The following is a 19644-nucleotide window of genomic DNA, read 5'->3' as shown; positions in this document are numbered from 1 at the left end:
GCCTAAGTGAGCACTGCATGTTTTCAAAGCTGCCAGTTCAACGGTAACATTGCTTATTCCTAGGCTTTGCCTGTTAATGTAGATGTTTTTGTTTTACCATCCATCTCAGGAAAAGCATTCCTGACTGCCTGTGATGCATTCTATATTCTCGTGCTACATTCTTCATACAAATGTTTCTAAGCTGTTGAACATTTCTTAGGCTAAGCTACAGCACCTGGAGTTAACCCTGGTTATGCAGACACAATCCTTCCCTGAGCAGCCTCATGTGCAGGGAGACTGCTGCTCCCCACTGTGTGGACAGTCCCCTCCCTAAGCTAGTGCAATGTGGGAGTGGGGCTAGGGCACTACCTATTTCACTCTGTCATCTTTGGAGAGCCCTGGCGGAACAGCCTCTGCCCTTTTCCAGCTGTGAGAGGCCCTAGCTTAGGATGTGCAAATGGTGAGGGAGACTCCATACTACTCCCTTCTCTAAATGCTCACATAGGGTCTGGCCCTTGGTATTCTAGTCCTCAGCTTATTCGGTGGATAATCGTGAGTAACAAATTGTGCCACGGTGTATGTGGCTATATAGAGATAAGGACAAATTTTGACTTGGTATCTGTGGTACATACCCAGACCATTTAATCAGTTTTAAAGGCATGCATGCATCAGTTATAAATGCAGCTTTTCCAAGGTGAAAGGCTAGCTAGGCTCCATTGATATTAATGGCATTTTGAAGTATTACTCATAGACTTACTGTCCAGTTGTAGTTTTGAGCTAAAGATGCTGAGTGCAAACTACAAATGTCGCTAGCTTTGAGCGCTCTTTATCTGAGTATGACCTGTAATATTTAGAGAGCTAGGCCCAGGTACACAAAAGGACTTAGTGGCCTAGCCCCCAGATTTAGGAGCCTTAGTCCCAGTTTTAGTCTCCATTGCTATCCACAAAACTCCCACTTGGCTGCTGCTACCCTGTAGCCCCATAAACTAATTCTCTGCAACTAAATTTTGCAGTAAAAATTCCCTACACGCAGATGTTTCTGCCTCTGGGTATGTGCACTGCTTCTTCACTCTAGGCATCCAGGCATTTATCTCCTGCTTAAGCCTCAGCATGTTCCGCATACTGGGGAAGATATGCACAAGAGCACCTATTTTACCTGCATAGCCCAGTCTGATTGCTGAGAACACCTCTACCAGCTCAGACCCCATTCAAAAGCTGGATAAAGCAGGAGGTCCTGGTGCCCACCTTATAACTAGCCCACAGGTTAGAGCACTCAGCCAGGATGTGGGAGACCCAGCTTCAATTCCTCCCTCTGCTTGATGGAGAGAGAGGATTAGAAGGGGTCTCCCACACACCCATCAGAAAAGTGCTCTCACAACTGGGCTATAGGATAGTCTAATGTGGAGTTCCCTCAATTGCTCCTCTTGACACTGTTCCACTTCCATTTAATAGTCACTGGAGGCTTAAGATGCACCCCTCTCATTGGCAGCTCCCATTGGCTAGGTTAGGTAGCTCACTACCTAAGGGCTGGCTTTTGTTGGTTGCATTCTTAGGTGCCTATCTCCCCATTTGTTGTATAGGGAGCCTAGCACCTAACTCAAGCTTTGTGGATCCAATGTGTTCCGGTGATTTTCTAGGTGATTAAAGCTTAGGCATTGTGATGCTGAGTGTCACAATACTAAATCCCTTTGTGGATCTGGATACTAACAATTAGATAGCTGGGGTCTCTTATCAACTACAGCACTTTTTAAACTGGTGTTCATTACTGTTTTGGTTGTCTTGGATCCAGATATACCATTCCGAAGGGTGGTTGCTTTGGGAACAGTACCACAGCAAAAGCCAAAACAGATTTGTTGACACTGTAATGATATTCTTGAATTCATTGGTGTTTGAGCGATACAAATATGGTTCCTCTTTCTTATAGCCTATACTGTACAAATAAGTAATTGGGGTTAATCTGCTGACCATCTTCAAATACATAAATCCAGTCCCTTTCTATAGTAGTAACCAAGATAAATAAAATTTATATAACAGGGAAAGTTAGAAGTTTATATCATAACAGCAAACTTAATTTAATTGAAATGGTAAGTAAACAAGTGTCAAATAGGAAGAGTTTAAAGCCGAGTACCAGGAAGAGACTAGTCAAAATAAATGAAAGATGTGTATGCATACTATGGCAACTATCCTGCAACCTGATCTGTACTGGCAAACCCTTGCACCCGTATGAAGTCCCACTAAAGTTAACAGGTGCAGGACTTGCACAATGCAGAATCAGGGCCTAGGTTAACATACACTGTGGCTAAAAATATATCTTTTTCAAAGAAATAATGGTACACGAGAATAGAATTGCTGTGATATTTGATTGAGTTTTGATATAGCATGTTTAGCACTGACATGAATGGCTATTGAAAGACCCAATGCATCATCTCACTTACAAGTGTTACAGATATAGAGAATCTGAGTGATAAATCTATCCCCTTATTGCTAATTTGAGATTGCCCTATGAATCTCCTTGAGCTGGAATGAGCTAAAAATGTATTTATCTTTATTTCTCCAAGTGATCAGATATCGGGCTTGGCTACACTGGCAAGTTTCTGCCCCAGTAAAGCAGCTCTTTGCGCTCAAACTGCAGACATGTACACACTGCTAAGCCACTTTGTGCACTGAAATCCTCAGCTGCTGTGCTGCAAAAAAAGCACCTCGACGAGAGTTGTAAGGCTATTTGCACAGAGGCTCCAGTACTCTATTGCCAATTTCCCCCTTCCCCTGCCTCAGGACTGGTTGCTCCCTACCACTGTCTGAACTTACAAAACAGCATGCTGACACGTTCTTTGCCCCCCAAAACACCCTGTCTCTCTTCCCCCCCCCCCCCAGTACACACACGCGCGCACACAGACAGACACACACACACACACACTCCCTGTCACACACACTCTCCCCCCTCCCCTACTTCAGTTGAAAAGCAGCTGGCAATGAAATAGGATGCCCATGGAACAATAGGATTGGGAAACCTGCATCATGTGACACTGTGCCTGCCCCATGAGGCATTGCAAACCCTTCCCAAAACACCCTGCGGCCAGTTGCACAGTGGGATAACAATGTGCTGCTGTCTTTGCTGTTGCAAGAGCTGGTAATGTGGATTTGCTCCAGCGTCACAAGGAGACAGTGTGGACACGCAACAGCGGTTTAATTCCAGCATTTTAATAAAAGTGGTATAACTTGTGGCACAGAAACTTGCCAGTGTAGACATAATTATAGGCTTTAATACCAGAAAATCACTATGATCATCTAGTCTGACCTCCTGCACGTTGCAGGCCATAGAACCTCACCCATCCACTCCTGTAGTACGCTGAGTTACTGAAGTCCTCAAATCTTGATTTAAAGACTTCAAGTTACAGAGAATCCACCATTTACTGTATATCAAACCAACAAGTGACCAATGCCCCTGTGACGTTATTGATATGAACTGTGACCGTATAGATCATTGATGCAACCAAGGTCCTATAGTTGCATCAAACCTTGTACAAAGGAGTTCAAGTAAGGTGTCTATGGAAAGATTGTCGTTTGCTGGTTATGATTATGCTGTCTGTATGTGTGTATCATTTTTGTAATTGAAGTTATGAATATTGGCTATGTACTTGTATCTCAATGTGTTTGATTCTAAGTAGCCTCAGTGAAGCATTTCGTCAGCTTCTTGAGAAAGGACTATTCTCAGTAAGTGCCCAATCAAGAAACACTTAACTGACAAAGGACTTTGGGAGATGCCAATCCACTTCTGAGCTTTCCTGGAAACATTCAAACTAACATGTAAACAATGGTGTCGGTCTGCAAAAAGCTGAACCATTCATGGACCTGTGACTTGCCCAGGTGGCTACAAACTCCATCTTGTTGATGTGATTTTGCACAGGAGAACAAAGGGGTTTCCACCCACAAGAGACAGACTAGAAAAGGCCCTGGAAACCCCTCCATTTTGTCTTAATCTGGCCCAAGAGATGGCCTCTCCACCCCGAAGAGATGCCTGAAAGAAACTGGGACAAAGGACTGTAACTACGGGGGTGTGAGTGATTGCTGGACCCAGGCCATAAACCACAATGTTGGTCTGAAAAGGATTGGACCCAGACTAGGAAGGAGTCTAGTCTCCGAAAGAAGCTTATTGGAACATCTCTGAGGGTGAGATTTACCTGTATTCAGTTTCCTACTGTATTAGGCTTAGACTTGCATGTTTTGTTTTATTTTGCTTGGTAACTTACTTTGTTCTGTCTGTTATTACTTGGAACCACCTAAATCCTACTTTTTATACTGAATAAAATCACTTCTGCTTATTAATTAACCCAGAGTAAATAATTAATACCTGGGGGAACAAACAGCTGTGCATATCTCTGTATCAGTGTTATAGAGGGTGGACAATTTATGCGTTTACCCTGTATAAGCTTTATACAGAGTAAAACAGATTTATTTGGGGTTTGGATCCATTGGGAGCTGGGTGTCTGGGTGCTAGAGACCAGTAGTGTAGCTGGGGGGAAGCAGGGGGAGTGGCTACTCCCCCACTGAGCACATTCCCCAAAAGTGGCACCTTTTTTAATTTTTACACTCACGCAGGGATGACGTTGTGGGCTGAGACCTTGTGTTCTGGAAGTGCCTCCTTGCTCATGGCTGTCAACTCGCGGTGCAGCGGGCGCGCCTGTCCCTTTAAACCGGGCGGGAGGGGGTGTTCCCATGGTGCCTAGCGGCGGGTGGCTTGGATTTTAAATCCTAGTGGCTGGCGGCAAGAGCGGGGCGAGGTCAGCGCAGGGCAGGGTTTGGGAGTCGTGGGCAGGGGCAGGATCACGAGCATGGTGGCCGGGAAGGGGGTGAAGCCGCCGGGCGCGGTGGAGCCCGGGAAGGTGGCTGGGGCTGGGACCGGGGCACTCACCGGCAACAGTGCGGGAAGTGGAGCAATGTGGCCCCAGCCTGCTCCACTCCGCCAGCTCCCAGACGCGGCGCTCTGCTTCCCGCCACCGGTGAGTGCGGGGAGGTTGGGGAAAGGATACCCCCCTGCACTCACCGGCGGCGGGAAGCGGAGCGATGCGGCCCCAGCCCATTCCACTTGTGTTGCTTGGGAGGGGGGGGGGAAGGTCCCCCCTTCCCTGCACTCACCGGCGGGGGGAAGCGGAGTGCCGTGGCTGGGAGCTGGCGGAGTAGAGCTGGCTAGGGCTGGGCTGCTCCGCTTCTGCCGCTGCTGGTGAGTGCAGGGGGGGATCCCTTCCCCCAAGGCCCCTCCCCTGAGCGACACGGCTGGAGCTGGGGTGAGGGAAGTGGACAGGGCCGGCTCTGACTTTTTTTGCCACCCCAAGGACCCAGAGGCAAAGAATCTGCCTCCCCAAGCACGAGCTTGCTTGGCTGGTGCCTGGAGCCAGCCCTGGAAGCGGAGCAGGCTGCTCCCCATCTCCCGCTAATCCCCTGGGCCACTCTGGGCCTGCGGGCCCCCAAAAGTGCCCCCCACAGCTCCTGCCTCCCAGACCCTCCGGGTCTTCAGCGGCGGGACCTTCAGTGCCGCCAAAGAAACCTGGAGCAAGTAAAGGGCCGGCTGCCGAAGACCCGGAGCTCTGCTGGGTGAGTAAAAGTGCCGCAGCGGGTGGCACTTTTTTTTTTTTTTTTTTTTTTTATTGCTCCCCCTGTTTTCTCCACCTGGCTACGCCACGAGATGGGAGCATTTCTTAAGCTGTTTTCAGTTAAGTCTGCAGCTTTGGGGGCGTGGGTCAGACCCTAGGTCTGTATTGCAGCGGATTAGTGTATCTGGCTCAACAAGACAGGGTTCTGGAGGCCCAAACTGGCAGAGGAAATGGGCTGAGCACATCAGGTGGCAGTCCCAGGGCGGTCTCTATGACCAAACCTGTCACAGCCCCATGTTGCAGAGAAAATCAGTTCCTCATCCCTGATATTAACAGACTATCTCAAGAGCCAATCCAGGAGAGCAGTTAAGCACGTGCACAGTTCCATTAATTTCAAGGGCACTACTCACATGTTTAATCTTAAACATTTGCTTAGTTACCTTGCTGAACTGGGGATTTAGTTGCTTTTAAATTAAAATTGCTAGGGAACTTGGATTATTTTAAGGGAACACAAAAATCCAATTGATATTTTGCTTCTCCTTTAAGAAACACTGTCAAGTTAAAAATCTAATCATACCCATGCACAAAAATCTCCCTGCCTGTACAACTAATACCACTTTATTAATACTGAAAAAATGTTGAAAATCACATTTGCTTGTCATCATTTATGCTGTGTTTTTACTTTTCTAATTGTGGGTTATCATCCGGTCTCAGACAGTAAGATTCCATTAATGTCTCCATTTGACCATCCATATGGAAATCCCTGGATGCATTTTTCATGTTTCATAAGAACTGACTCTTGAGCTACCTCTAGAAAGGAGAAATGGGACTAATCTTCTTTTTCCACAAAAAGAGTCTTCAAGGATACAAACTTGATAGCACAAGAATATTTTTAAAAGGTAGTTACATGATTTTCTTTGTATGTGTCCATTGTTAGTCATAGTAAGGAGGACAGCAGTATAAAATGGTTTATCTTCTTACCTTAAAAAGTGACACATATATTACTTGTAGTAATATTTATCTACTGTTACAAGTGTGCCTGGCACTGTGAAACAAGGGTGCTGTTGCAGGGAGCTCACAATTAAATTGTTTCCTCTGAAACAAAGCTTACACAACAGGTCCAGGCTGTACATTGAAAGGATCAGGAATCTCTCTTGGTTTCATAAGAATCTACTGAAAGTAGATTTAAGTGATGTCTTAGTGTACCCGCTGTGACAGGCCTCTGTTTGAGATTGGAGAATCCAGCCAATACACGTTGTCAGTTCTCAAAGATACAATGGGGACTGCAGATATCATTTGAAAACAGGAACAGTTAAACAGTATTTCACAGCACAGTGCTATACAGTTCTCTAGGGGGTTAGACAATTTGCCAGGGAGACCCCACTGATTGCACAATGATTACATCAGTCACTGAATGTATAGAGTAGTGATAGTCTAAACTGTAGAGCAGCATGGCTTGAAGGATTTAATCTTAATACAAAGAAAGGAGATGAGGGTGAGAATAGCATTCAACTGAATGAACACATTTGGGTAAAAATTCTTTGTTCACCATTTTTACTGGGCCACAATTTATTTTCTAGTAAAAATAATAAATACATTCAGTTGTTCCCTAGCAGCTCTAGAAGGAGGTAGAAATCACATCTTGGCAATGACCAACATTGTTTTTGTTTTGTTTACATTTAAATAGCATAGATGTCCTAAAGCTATAGAAAGAAACATAAACACTGTATGCACTTGAATAATTGTATATATTGCTGTGAGTTGTAAGGCCCCACTAAAAATAATGTGCGACTGTATGTTTCAGAGATCTGAGGTTAGAGGATAATATGATATTGATAGGTCGTAAAACATGACACCTTTCCTGCCTCTTGAGAACCTTCACAGAAGGCTGTTATTATCCAGCCAAGCAGGCCACACCATCATTTGTCTTGTTTTCTAAGTGCATGTCTGAATTGTTTGCCAAATAGTTGTCTGGCATTCTCCTAACATTGCTGTGAAAACCATGGTTGGAGTGTCCCCATTGAGGGTGTTAAGTAGCATATTACAATCACATGTGGCAGTGTGGATTTGCATCAGGGTTTACTTTGAGCATGTGTTACTTTCATTAGCCTCAGCCTCTCAGTACCTAATAGATAACGTCTGGGTATTGCCATTACTGTATATCAAATGCAGCTTGAAAATAAAAACGAGGCTAAAAAGAAAAATGAGCACACTCTTTAAGTTTCTTGTAACAGAAAATCATAAAATATTATTATCATTTTTTTTATACTCGTCTTATTTGAGGTCATAAGTTTCTTCAGTGAAATTGTTAACAAACATAGTTGGTGGGGTTTTGTTATTATGTATGACATATCACATGTATGGCAACGATGTTTGTGTGTTTACAGTCTACTGAATTATTTTCATAATGAAACACTTGAAGAAAATTTACAGAAAAGAGAAGAAACAAGTATCATGAGGCACATAGCTTAATTTAAGGTGCTATAAAATAAATAACAACACTAACAACGAACCACATGGAGTCCTGCTTATGTGTCAAGTGCTGTTGGGTGTATTATGGGACTCTTTCCTTGTGAAGTGTTATAATTTACACTGCTGGAAAGTGCTAGAAAAGAACAATTATCCATAGTTTATCTGCATACAGAGATGGATCTCAACTACCCTTAAAATGTATGATGCTGTGGATCTTCATCTTTATCTGAGCTTTGTTTTCTCTGACCCATCTTTACTTCAGTGAGGTACTTAGTAGTCTGGACGGAGGCTCACCTTTCAGATATGTGCTAGCTGTGGGACTAAATTCTGGCTTTTCCTGTCTGACCTACAGGGGACAAGAAGAACAGTAGCCTATGAAGATGTTCCCTGAGCCATGCTGCCTTTGTTTGGTCAATCCAGAGAGATTGACTCTGGGTGGTGGAGGCAATTTCCTCAGCAACCCTTCTGATGGCAGGCCCATTGGCTGGCATCTTGCAAATGCTTCCAGGTACTAGCACATTCTTAGAGTAGACCAGAGTGTGGTCAGAGGTTCTGCCACTCAAGTTATCCAGGCCCTTGGCCTAGCACTCAGTAATAACAACGTTTAGCTCTGATATAGGGTTTTCACTTGTAGATCTCTGTGTACTTTATGAAGAAGGGTCATTGTCATTATCTCTATTTTACATGTGGGAAATGAGGTGAAAAGAAGGGAAGTGACTTGCCCCAAGTCACAAAGCAGGTCTGTGTAGCAGAAATGAGACGACAACCCAGATCTTTGAATCTCAGTCCGGTTGCATCTCTGTAAGAACACATTGGCTCTGGGCACCAATTTGCATGTCTACATGCAGTTGCATTGGTGGTGAGTGAAAAGATGCTGCCTCTGTTCTCTTTTGTCCTAGTGCACCTGGAGATGCGGCAGAATTTAGCTCATAGAAAAATGTACATCCACAATTAATGGTGTAGTGATCTTGTTAAAAATGTTATTACTTATACATTTTAGCAAATGTGTTGAGTCTCGAATGACTGTGGAAATTTTCTAGCACCTCAGAGGCAAAATTTTCTCTTGTAGCTTTAGGATCAGGTGCTTTCTTGGTTACTCTGGCAAGCAAAGCTTACTGGATGGATGCCATTATGCACATGAGCCAAAGTCACAAACCTAAAAGCTTTGGTTTGTCAGCTGTTTTCAAAATGTACATTATTCAATCCAGTATGGGCTTATCATGTCAGTGTCTAACACCACAGGCAATATAGTTAGGAAAAGGATATCTATATATGATGTATGGTTTAAAATTTGATCACTTTTTGGGCTGGTAACTTATTTAATAACCTAAGCCATTAATTTTTCTGGGTGACTAGCCAATCAGATAATGAAAAATAATTTTAAAATGGAAAAAGGAAGCTAATTCTTGTGGCCAGAATGATCAAAACATATAACCATACATGCTATTACATTGATGTATATGGTTTGGCAAGTATTCTCAGAGTCACAACTTTTTAATGAGAAGACCTGAGGTCCATAGCAAAAGTATTTCTGCTCTGGGACACTTAAAGATGCATGAACAAATATCTGGCTTGTTTCTGCCATCACAGTATTTCACTTGGAGATGTAAATGTGCTATAGGAGCACATTTTTGAACATGGGCCACGTGTACCTTTCTTTAGCAATGTGACCATAATTGGCTAATTAAATTACATGACATGCTCTCAGTTCTGGGTCACATACACCGCAGAATCAACCCCCATTTCCTGGAAAACATTAATATTTCAAAAGTTTCTTATCCTATAAAAACATAAAATACTCTTATTTCACTCCATCAAGGAGAGCACAATTATCTTTATGTATAACTAGCAAGACTGTCGAGAATTTGGTTTTTTTTTAATGAATTCATTTGAATTTATTTTTATATTTTATTTTATTATAGACTTCTGCTTAATATTGTAGTACTCTAGTATTTTGTTCCAGGACAAGTAAATGGACCCTTCATTATTCAAATCAAGAACTAAGGAATAGTGAACTGCACACATAGGAAATGCCATACTCTTGGGTTCTTTCTTTTAATACTAGGGGAAGAGTAGTGCCCTGGGCACTGACCCATTCTGTCAGCAATTCACCAGGCCTTTGTTTTTCAAATTCTATTATTAGCAATTGGATATACAAATGACAACTAGAGGCATATAGAACTTCTGTACGGAAACCCAAACCAGATAACATTTCTCTGGTTTGGGCTTTGAATAACAAACTGACTAAAGCTAAGGTCAAGTTGACAAAAGTTCACCAGCTTTTTTGGCAAGCCTAGTCCAAGTTTCAGGAGGCTAGGTAAGGTATTTCTAATATATTCATTACTGTATTATCTTGGGGCCACCTGTTAGGAGCACAATACCTCTGTGTAACCCCATGAAATAGAGTATCCCAAACAGTTGTGTTGTACAATAGTGCAATGTCGTTGCAACAAGTGCAGCTGTACATTTCTGGTCAGAGGTTTGGGGAACAAAGAATGACTTATTGGGATTCTGAGGTATATTTTGGAGGAGGGGGAGCCTATCTGAGCTACCAAAAGGAACTTGTATTCAAGTTCCCTCTCCACAGTTTGAATGATCTGAAGTGGCAAGGGTAATTTGGAATGGTGGAGGAAAGCTCAGTCACCTGAGCCAATAGGGAGACAGGCAGCTGGACACTCTGGGATCCCTCAAGAAGCCTATTTAAGAGGAAGTTTGCCTTATGATAAACCTGGCAAGCAACCCATACAGGAAGTCTCCCTCTCCTGAGACCAATTCTGGAGTTAAAATAGAGGCAACTACAGAGAAATAAATGTACCACGGGGTTGCGAGGGGAGGAGGGGCAGGGCTTCAGGGAAAAGCAGCCATGTACTATCATCAAATTACTCAATAATTATTGACAAAAAGTCAACTTAAAAAGGCACTTACTCCAGAATGCTGCTTTATACATTACCCATTGTTCAAGAAAAGGCCTGAGTAAATACATGAGCCTTGCACCATTGTCAAGAAATGTAAATTCAGTCATAAACACATTTCCTCTACAGAGACTACTTTGCCTCCAGTCCCAGACATTTCAATCAAGGGACTTTTAGCAAAAGTGCCCCATCTGATTTCAACTATATTGTGACTAATACATAGAGAAAGAAGCAGCCTCTCAGGCAGGTAGGGCTTCATGCTCTCTATTAGTCCTGGAGTGGTATTCAAGGTCAGTGCCAGGTCAAACATTTAGGAACAAAGAATGTAGGTCACATTTATAAGATGGGGAACTGTATCCTGGCTAACAATGAGTCTGAAAAGGATCTAGGGTTCATTGTAGATAACCAATTGAACGTGAACTCCCAGTGCAACGTTGTGGCTAGGGTGACCAGACAGCAAATGTGAAAAATCTGGAGAGGGGACGGGGGGTAATAGAAGCCTATATAAGAAAAAGGCCCCAAAATCAGGAAAGCTGGTCACCCTAGTTGTGGCTAAGAAGGCAAATACAATCCTTGGATGTATAAGGAAGGGAATATCAAATAGGAGTAGGGAAGTGGTATTACTTCTGTATATGGTTTTAGTGAGACCACTTCTGGAATACTGTGTCCAGTTTTGGTGTCTATACTTCAAAGAAGGTGTTGAAAAATTTGAGAGAATTCAGTACAGAAACTCATGAATGATTAGAAATTTAGGAAAAAACTTCTGACAGTAGACAGCTCTTTAATCTAGCAGGAAAAGGCATAATGAGACCCAGTGTTTTGAAGCTAAAGGTAGACTAAGGGCATGGCTACACTAGACAGTTTACAGTGGTGCACCTGCACCGATGCAGCTGCACCACTGTAAACTCTTTAATGTAGCCTCTGTACGCCAACAGGAGAGAGTTCTGCCTTCAGCTTAACTACTCCAGCCCTCAAAGCGGCAGAAGCTATATCAGCGGGAGAAGCTCTTCCGCTAACATAGTACTGTCCACACTGGCACATATCCACCCCCTGAGCGACATAAATTATGCTGACATAAGCTGTAGTGCAGACGTAGCCTAGGTCACAAATTTTTAAGTGTGCATAATTAATCATTGGAACAGCATACCTATGTATATGGTGGATTCTTCATCACTGGAAATCTTTAAGTTAAGATTGCAGTTTTTTTTTTCTAAAAGATGTGCGATAGCTCAAAACAGGTATGGATTTGATGCAGGAATTTATTAGATAAGATACTTTGGCCTGTGATATTCAGGAGGTCAGACTAATTGATCACAATGGTACCTTCTGACCTTGAAAATCTGACTCTGTTGTTGATTGACTTAGTTTGACAAATTCCACAAATGGATGCAGAAAGATTTACAGCTCCTCAATCATATATAGGCTACAGTGCACTGTTGAGCAATGGAAGGGTTTATAGACTTCTTGCCAAAGTTTCAGTACCCTCGATTCTTAGATAAATGTTAAGTTCCCTTTTACCACCTGATCTTCCAAGATGTTGAGTGAGCTTCCATTGAACTTAGTCAAAGTTGTGAGACCTGAGGCCCCTAAGTATCCTGCAGGACTGAGCCAGATATTTAACTGACATATAACTACAATTCTGAGTTACTTTTAGCAAGTGTATAGATGTGCTGAGCAGCAAAAATACACCAATGGAAACATCTTTATTGAGAACTATAAGAGGGGATTCCTTGTAAAGTCTGGTGGGGATGACCTAAATGATATTAGTAAGCTGAAAAGAGTACATGTCACACTACTGATACATCTAAGATGTAGATGTCTACAATTTCAAAGAAGTAATTTTGCTTTTTCTCATAACTGAATTTGTCTCCATCAATTCAGAAACTATGTCATTTACAATTTCTCTGAAATGTATCTGAAAATACCCTAAGCAATTAATTTTTTTTACTGGATAAAATAGGGTTTGTTAGAACTATCTTTCCTATCTTACTTTAGGATAAAATTTAGCCCTGTTGTAAACAAGCTAACTGGAGTTTCACTGGAGCAATGAGAGTTGCTTCTGCTTATGTCCCGCTGAATTTGGCTCAGGACACATAGGCACAAAAGTGATTTCAACAGTATTGCTTCCGTGTGCTTTCCTGCAGCAGAATTGTCTGTATTATGTGTGGCTCTAGAAATTTATGCCAGGACTTTCAATTCCCAAAAATCTGAAGTGCAGACCTCTTCAGCCAGCCCAATAGAACTTGAAACATGAAAAGTTATTTTATCATTTGTCATCTGATACCTTTCTTCTTGTGAGGTTAGAAGTGTTTTCAATATCTTTGTGGAACCTCAGGATCTCTTGATTATATCTTTGTTTCCCACCCTATCTTGCACTACCAAACAAACAGAGAGGCTGAACCTTTTGAAAACCTGGTCCTTAATGTGCAAAAATAGTTCCCTTTTCTGCTATCTTTTCCCTTGACATAATTACTCTTCTGTTATGCATTAATTTTCCAACTCTTCTGTTATGCATAAATTTTCCAACTCTTCTGATAATGACATAAAAGAAAAAAATCCTTATTTCCACTCTCCAAAAACCTGTTATCCAACGGTGTTCTTTCAAAGATTAGAGAGGTGTAAATAATATTACAACTTCCATAGAACTGCAGTAACATAATGTGACAACAGCATTTCCAGATGTGTTAACATGCCAGCTCGCCTGAGATTTATGTAGAGTAAGTAACAAACACTGTATCCAAGTAGGGTTTGCCTTGCAAAAGATGTATTTGAAACATGATATGGTAAAAGCAGAGGACATGGAGTCAAGGGACTTCCAGGGGCAATCTTCCCCTTTTTGCCAGCATGCCACCTCCCTTGCCTCCTACACATATACATTTCTGATTCTTGTACCCACTTTTCAGCCTCTCACCAAATATTTACTGATTCTTGTCCACCATGATCATACCATTGGCCTGAGTATTAGTGTTACCCGGGGTTCTTACAACCCAAAGCTCTTGGTAACTTTTACTCTGTGCAAGGTGGTGTCAGGAAATAAATCAGGGGAGACACGGCCGTCTGACCGATAGATGGCTGGCACAAACAGGACAAAACAAGAGTACTTTCACTTAAAGCTAAACTTTACTTAGTCTCAAGCACTTACACACGTCCGCAACAAGTTAGTAAAACACCCCCAATCCTTGATAATTACCAAAGCTGAGTGTGGCTCTCAAGTGACACAGCAGCAGGGTTCCGGTGGCCAAATCTTCCGTTTGCTGGTGGGGACCGCAAGATGTATCCAGAGGGAGAGTCCAACTATCTCAAACTTTCCCCCCCTTATTTATACATTAGTAATAGAATGACATGTCCCTTAAAGAAAACTTGTTAAGTAAGCAGTTTCAATGGTCAAGCAAGAGGTTCCTTCCGATTATTGATTAACCAGGTGTAGGTACCAAAATCTCCCCGTACATTAGGGGAGGGGCAGGGAGGTGTTAGTGAGAGAAGGTTTGGCATACATACCAAATTAGAAAGGATATATTTTATATACATTTTTGCAAACACTTAAAATATTTTGTTCTTTTTATTCAGAAATTTTGTTTCAGTTTTTCAAGATTTCTTTACCCTTTTAAAAAACTTTTTAAATGTTTACCTTTGGAAAAGTAAGAGAAATTGTTACTTTCTGTCATGTTTAAATTATTTTGAATGATTCCCCCACTTCTCCAGTAGAAAACAGGATTTTTTGTTCATTTTCATTTAGAATTTTTTGTCAAATATATGTAAGAGGCCTTGAGATCCTTGGCTGGAAGATGCTATATAAGTGCAAAATATCATTATTATTTTTAAAATGGATATGTAGAAGTGTGTGTGCATGTGTATGTGTTTAAGGAAAAGGAGAGGCAACTGAAAATAGAGAAAAGATAACTGATAAAGAGAAATACAAAAGGCTACTGTGCATAATCTAATACTAAGAAAGCAGATTCTGAAAATTTTTTTATTTTAATATTTTCTTTTCATATATATATCATTTTTATTATGACATGTACTTTTTATTGCAGACTCAATTTTGAATATTTTCTATATCAATCAAAACTACAATTTTTGAAAAGTTATAAACATTTTAAAATGTGTGAAACTTCTAGAATATTTTGTGGGGGATTCTTCAGACTCGTATATAATCTTGCTTGGTGAATGGGAAGATGCAAGATATTAGAACAAACTTTGTTTGGTCAACTAAGTCTAAGGTATTTGTATTAATCTACAAGACATTTCAGCCTTTTTGATCTAACAGCACTTTTTGTATGGTAGGAGGCAATTAACCTAGGTGAATAAAGAATTGCTGTATCATCTGCTTAGGGTAGTAAATTTGATTTTGAGCACACTTTCAGTATGTCATTAATATATCATGGGGGGGGGGGAAGTGGTCCAAGGACTGACCTAAAGGACACACCAATTTCAAGTGAATTAATCTCCTACTGAGTTCCCCAAATGGAAATTTCCTTGGAGTCCATTTTTAAAAAATGGAACCATTAGATTTCATTATTAGATAGTCCAAATTTGTCATTTAATACAGAGAATGGAGCAGAGTTGTCAGTGTTAGTTTTATAGGTAGTAATGTACCTAGGACATACCAGCATAATCCATTTTAATAATTTTTCACACTGAATTCTAAGTATAGTGACATTTTCTACAGTCAGGTCAGAGACATCTAGGTAAGGGTATAGCTATAAAACAGTCATTTGCAATACTATAATAATGTTTTGTGAATGCAATGTTATCATGGGGTTTCATTCTAAAATCAGGTTATGCAAAAGTTTAGGCAAGCATGTGTAAGCAAACTATAGACAACAGAATCCAACTCTATTTACCATACAAGTTGTGCAAGATAAAATTGCTACCCTAGAACAAGATAAGATATTAATTTTTAGGAGGGCAGCAAACTAGAATTGGTCAGGTAGTCTTTACTAAAAATGTGATAACTAGAGCTGTTTGGGTATTGTTTTACTTATACATTTTTTCATCTGGAAAACTCTGATTTGTTGAAAAGAAACCTGTTCATAAGAAGGGGTCAGTTTCAACAAATTTCCCATTTTAAAAATATTTTGAAAAAAAGTTTCAAAATTGTTGAAATGGGATGTTTCGACATTTTCTAAATAAAACGTGTTTTTCAGGTCAAATTGACTTTTCATTATATAATTTAATTTATAGTTAAAAAGGTTTAAAAAGTCAAAATAAAAATGAAACATTTTGATATTATTTAGACAAAACATTTTTATTGACCTGATCCAAAACTTTTCAGATTTTCAATTTGCAGAAAATGTTAATGATTTCGACTTTGTCATGATTCATTTCCTGCCCAGCTCTTGTGATAACCAAAGACCTAAAAACCTTGAAACAAAGCAAAATACTTTTGCTGTCTGCCAGTTTTTATTCATTTTTTTTTTCTGTGCAAGTATGGCATCTCTCTACTGGCATCTGAGGTAGTGCAAAAAATGTTGATATACTGTCAAGATGAAATGTGTGGGGCGCCATGTGGAAGAGCAGTACTTTTCACATGTTGATCAATGAAGCACAATGGAATGCTAATATAGTGTAATCCACAGAATGATTGCTGTGTTGGTGGCATGCAACATTAGCATCATCTCTCAGAATTGCACATGATGGGTCATATTATTACAAGCTATCATTCCCATTCACAAGTTATGATAATTCACAGTGGGATTTGATAATGCACTGTGTTATTAGGTACTAATAACTCGCTTGTCACCACTTTGTGATGCGCACCTCACACCAGGAAGTCATAAACCACCAAACTTCCCAGTCTGGAGGAAAAGTAGCAAAACAAGCAGGAGATGAAAACAGTCAGAAAAGCTGTAAGCCAAGATAAAAATGTGAAGCCAGAGGGCAGAACTTCTTGCTTCAGAAAAAACAGGAAAGGAAGATAAATCTATTTTTGTAGGAGACTGTAAGGATTAAGGGCAGGGCCAGCTCTGGCTTTTTTGCCGCCCCAGGCAAAAAAGCCTCCGGGGGGAGGGCAGCGAGCCCCGGCGGGGGCTCCGCTCTCCCCCCGGCGGCCGGGGGGGAGGGCGGCTAGAGCGCCGGGGGCAGGGCGGTGAGAGGGCGGCGAGCCCCGGCTGGGGCTCGGCTCTCCCCCCGGCGGCCAGAGCGCAGGGCGGCGAGCCCCAGAGCGCCGGGGGGAGGACGGCGAGCCCGGCTGTGGCCCCGCTCTCCCCGGCGGCCGGAGCGCCGCGCCGCCCCCCTCCAGGTGCCGCCCCAAGCACCAGCTTGGTTGCCTGGTGCCTGGAGCCGGCCCTGATTAAGGGTCTGGTAACAAATTTACTGAAGGGACCAAACAGTAATGAACTGGATTAAGAATCTCACATTGGTCCTATGTGAGGAACCAATACAAACTGAGCTGACTTTGCCTCCATCCTGTTTGGGAAGTGGAAAATGTCCTTATAGTGTAGTTTAAGAAGCATTTTTGGTTTCTGTAGATTACTTCAAGATGTTAGTGCTCTTCTGAGTTTCTCCTGTTTTGTTTAGTTCTCCATTTCCCATACTGTTTCTTTAGATTGTAACTTAGCCCAAATTCAAATTCAGTTGATCGAAAAGATATATGGTAAATGGGATCAGCTGATGGGATGTGAATAAGGACTCTATTTATAAATTGTTATTAGGGATGAATGAATCTCACAAAGTTTGTGTTTTAGTTCTGATAAACATCCAAGACACCTATCTGAATTTTTTTTTTTCAAATTTATTTAAATGATTTTGGAAGTTGGGCTGGAAATCTCATTAAACCAGTACTTTGTGGTTTTGACTTGGCTGGAAATTCCATGAGGAAAATTTCTTCTAGTACTTCTTTGCTATCACATTCAGCTGAAACTCAGATGTTCAGGAGAAGATGTAAATATAAATAAACAAAAGAAGACTATCTAGATGAAATCCAATATTTGGACATGAAAAAGATTCACTTTTGGTTCTTAGTTTTGCATTACTTTTTTGCTATTAGTGACTCAAATGGTATAATACAATCTTATTGATAATAATCAGTTTATAAATAAATCTCCTGAAAATTTACCTGAAAAGATATTGGAACAAATTGGCAAATTAAACAGCAATAAGCCACCAAGACCAGATGGTGTCTTTCACCTGAGAGTTGTGAAGAAACTCAAATATGAAACTGCAGAACTACTAACTGTGGTATGTAACCTATCACTTGAATCAGCTTCTGTACCAAAGGACTGGAGGATAGCTAATGTGAGGCCAAAAAAGACTCCAGAGGTGATCTTGACAATTAAAGGACATTAAGCCTAATTTCAGTACCAGGCAAACTGGTTGAAACTATAGTGAAGAACAGAATTATCAGACACATAGATGAACATGATTTGTTGGGAAGAGTCAACATGGCTTTTGTAAAGAGAAATCATGCCTTACCAATCTATTAGAAGTCTTGAGGGGGTCGCCAAACATGTGGACCAGGGTGATCCAGTCGATCTAGTGCACTTGGTTTCAGAAAGCATTTGATAAGGTCCCTCACCAAAGGCTCTTAAGCAAAGTAAGTAGACATGGGATAAGAGGAATGTTCCTCTAATGGATTAGTAACTGGGTAAAAGACAGGAAACAAAAGGTAGGAATAAATGGTCAATTTTGAGACTGAAGAGCAGTAAATAGCAGGGTCCCCTAAGGATCTGTAAGGGATCAGTGCTGTTCAACATATTCACAAATGATCTGGAAAAAAGGCTAAACAGTGAGGTGGCAAAGTTTGCAGATGAAATTGCTCAAGATAGTTAAGTCCAAAGCCCAGAGAGAGTTACAAAGGAATTTTACAAAACTGGGTGATTGGGCAACAAAATGGCAGATGAAATTCATTGTTGACAAATGCAAAGTAATGCATACTGGAAAACATCATCTCAACTATATTTACAAAATGAAGGGGTATAAATTAGCTGTTACTGCTCAAGAAAGATCTTGGAGTCATGGATAGTTCTCTGAAAATATCCACTCATTGTGCACTGGCAGTCAAAACAGCTAACAGAATGTTAGGAACAATTAGAAAAGGGATAAATAATAAGACAGTAAACATAATAATGCCTCCATATAAATCCATGGTATGCCCATACCTTGAATACTGCATACAGTTCTGGTCACCGTATCTAAAAAAAGATATTAGAAATAGAAAAGGTACAGAGAAGGGCAAAAAATGATTAGGGGTATGGAACAACTTCCATATTCAACTTGGAAAAGAGATGACTAAGGTGGGATACAATTGAGGTTTATAAAATCATGGATGGAGGAAGTAAGTGTTATTTATCTCTTCACATAACATAAGAACCGGGGGTCACCCAATGACATTATTAGGCAGCAGTTTTAAAACAAACAAAAGGAAGTGCTTATTCAAACAATGCACAGTCAATCAGTGGAATGCTGTGCCTGGTATTTTGTGAAGGCCAAAACTATAGCGTAATTCAGATAAGAATTAGATGAGTTCAAGAAGGATAGATCCATCGGTGGCTATTAGCCAAGATGGTCAGGGATGCAACCTCATGCTCTGGGTGTCCCTAAAGCCTCTGACTACCAGCTGCTGGAACTGGACGACGGGATGGATCATGCGATAATTGTCCTGTTTTGTTCGTTCTCTCTGAAGCATCTGGCATTAGCCACTGTCAGAAGACAGGATACCGGGCTAGATGGACCACTGGTCTGATCCAGTA

The sequence above is a fragment of the Terrapene carolina genome, unplaced genomic scaffold (genome assembly GCF_002925995.2).
Source record: "Terrapene carolina triunguis isolate 2854851 unplaced genomic scaffold, T_m_triunguis-2.0 Scaffold69, whole genome shotgun sequence".
NCBI lineage: Eukaryota > Metazoa > Chordata > Testudines > Emydidae > Terrapene > Terrapene triunguis.
The sequence above is the reverse complement of the archived record's forward strand: the minus strand, read 5'-3'. Positions refer to the sequence as shown.